A 3,430-nucleotide genomic window follows, 5' to 3' on the forward strand; every position below is an offset into this window, starting at 1 on the left:
ATATTTTACTATATAAGAAGAGTGAATAAAATTCACTCTTCTTTCGACACGTGGCACCAAGATGGCCCACCTACTTTTATACACTCCTCTTTCATTATATTTTAATTTTTTCCTTTTTAAATAGTACTAAAAAATAAATTTAAAATATCACAAATTCGATTAACTCTCAAAATTTTACGCGAATTGTATAATTAAGACGAAGGGAATAACATATATTATTTGAAAAATTACTATATAATTACTACTCTTCTTATATAGTAATATTTTAATTTTTTCCTTTTTAAATAGTACTAAAAAATAAATTTAAAATATTACAAATTCGATTAACTCTCAAAATTTTACGCGAATTGTATAATTAAGACGAATGGAATAACATATATTATTTGAAAAATTACTATATAATTACTACTCTTCTTATATAGTAATATTTTAATTTTTTCCTTTTTAAATAGTACTAAAAAATAAATTTAAAATATCACAAATTCGATTAACTCTCAAAATTTTACGCGAATTGTATAATTAAGACGAATGGAATAACATATATTATTTGAAAAATTACTATATAATTACTACTCTTCTTATATAGTAATATTTTAATTTTTTCCTTTTTAAATAGTACTAAAAAATAAATTTAAAATATCACAAATTCGATTAACTCTCAAAATTTTACGCGAATTCTATAATTAAGACGAAGGGAATAACATATATTATTTGAAAAATTACTATATAATTACTACTCTTCTTATATAGTAATATTTTAATTTTTTCCTTTTTAAATAGTACTAAAAAATAAATTTAAAATATTACAAATTCGATTAACTCTCAAAATTTTACGCGAATTCTATAATTAAGACGAAGGGAATAACATATATTATTTGAAAAATTACTATATAATTACTACTCTTCTTATATAGTAATATTTTAATTTTTTCCTTTTTAAATAGTACTAAAAAATAAATTTAAAATATTACAAATTCGATTAACTCTCAAAATTTTACGCGAATTCTATAATTAAGACGAAGGGAATAACATATATTATTTGAAAAATTACTATATAATTACTACTCTTCTTATATAGTAATATTTTAATTTTTTCCTTTTTAAATAGTACTAAAAAATAAATTTAAAATATTACAAATTCGATTAACTCTCAAAATTTTACGCGAATTGTATAATTAAGACGAAGGGAATAACATATATTATTTGAAAAATTACATTAAGAATACCATAAACCACAATAGTTAACAACTTACAATATTTGAAAAACATATTAACTCTCAAAATTTCACATGTGTCACATAAATTGGGACAAATGGAGTAACATATATTATTTGAAATTACGTTAAGAATATTATTAATCACAACTTAAAGTATTTAAAAATACATAACATATATTATTTGAAAATAATGTAAAAAATATTATAAATCATAATAATTAACAATTTAACGGATATTGTGCCCGTGCTTCCATTTAGAAGTGAGAATGTTTAGGAGCTTAGGGTTAGTCAGTCAATTGACCGATTTGCCCTTCTTCTTCAACTTCCTCTATTTACTACAAAAATAGTACTAAAAATCAATTTAAAATATTAAAATTTTGGTTAATTCTTGAAATTTCACATGTATTGCATAATATAATAGAGTAGTAACATATATTATTTGAAAATTATATAAATAGTACTAAAATATAGTTTAAAATAGTACTAAGAATTTGATTAACTCTCGAAATTTCATATGTACTGCGTAATTGAGATTGAGTGAGAAATATATATTATTTGAAAAATAGAATAAATATGTGATATTATTAGAAAGAGCTTTAATATATATTTTAAAAATTATTTTGTCTTCCGTATATGATTTTCTGCATATATGTGGAGTTTTAAAGTTTTTAACATTTTAATATAGAAATATGATTATTTGAAAATTTTAGTACTTTCTTCATTTAAATTTTTCCTTGTTTTTCTTTTAATTTGTTCTAGATTTAAAAATTACATAAAAAGTACTTAAAATCACAATGTAATAATATAAGATATTAAAAAAACATAATTAAAAATCATAAAAGAAATTTTATTGACTCTTTAATTCCATATTGAAACATAAGAAGTTTGTTTGAAAATAACATAAAAAGTAACGTAAATTAAAGTAAAATAACAACTAAAAATATTGAAGAATCATATAAGAAATTTAGTTGAGTTTCGTAAAAGTACCTACGTCACATAAAATGGAACAGAAAGAGTAATATATATTATTTGAAAATGATATAAGAAGTGCTATAAATCACAATAAATTAACAACTTCAAAATATATTTAACAAAATCACATACAAAAAATTATATAACTCTCCAAATTTCATCGGTGTCACATAAATTGAAACAAAGAACTACTCCCAATTTATGTTATTTACTTTCCTTTTTAGTCAGTCCCAAAAGAATGTCACATTTCTATATTAAGTAACAATTTGATTATAAAATATTTATTTTACCCTTAATGAAATAATTTACAGTCATACAAATTTATATCATTCATTTTGGACCACAAATTTTAAAAGTCTTCATTTCTTTTTTAAACTCCGTAGCGAATCAAACTACCTCACATAAAATGAGACGGAGAAAGTAATATACATTGGGCCCGCGCTGGCGCGGGAACCTAATAACTAGTATATATATATACTGTTATGAATTTTAAAATATTAAACTAATTATATTCCGTCAAGAATTTTCAATATTTGCTCTATAATTGAGCTTAGAGACAGTCTATATACACCTTTTCTCTTAGGGTGTCACATGAAGATCTTGTTTTATTTGCAAAAGAAACATGTGAGTTTGAACCAAATAAAAAACAATTTAAAAAAAGGTCCAGAAAATCAAAATCATGCCTCTGAAAAACAATGTTACACTCACCCACACACTTTCTTGTTTAGTCGATTTCAAAAAGAATTACACGTCTTTATATTTAATAATAATTTAATTTTAAAATGTTCATTTTATTTTTAATGAGATTATTTATAGCTATATAAATATCTATGATTTATTTTAGGTCACAAGTTTTCAAATTTTTTTTTCTTAAACTCCATACTTAGTCAAACTTCATCATATAAATTACGACAGACGAATAGTAATATTATAGACTAATAATATATTTTCCCGTGACTGACAAAAACTTCTGTACTTTCCCTATACCCATCTGTATTGGGACCTTCCTCAGATTTGATTTATTGATTGTTAATTGGCCAAACACATACACAGCCCCTCAAACTTGGCCCCATTTTTCATTTTGGCACTTCAACTTAGCCTTGTTTCATTTTAACCCTTGAACTTCATTTTTTCTGTTCCATTTTAACACAAAATACTATTTTTATGATTTCTTTATTTTATATATATTCTTCAAATGCAACTTCTTATTTTAAATCGACACGTGTCAGTTAATTTTAGTT

The sequence above is a fragment of the Solanum tuberosum genome, unplaced genomic scaffold (assembly GCF_000226075.1).
Source record: "Solanum tuberosum cultivar DM 1-3 516 R44 unplaced genomic scaffold, SolTub_3.0 scf00035, whole genome shotgun sequence".
Lineage (NCBI taxonomy): Eukaryota > Viridiplantae > Streptophyta > Magnoliopsida > Solanales > Solanaceae > Solanum > Solanum tuberosum.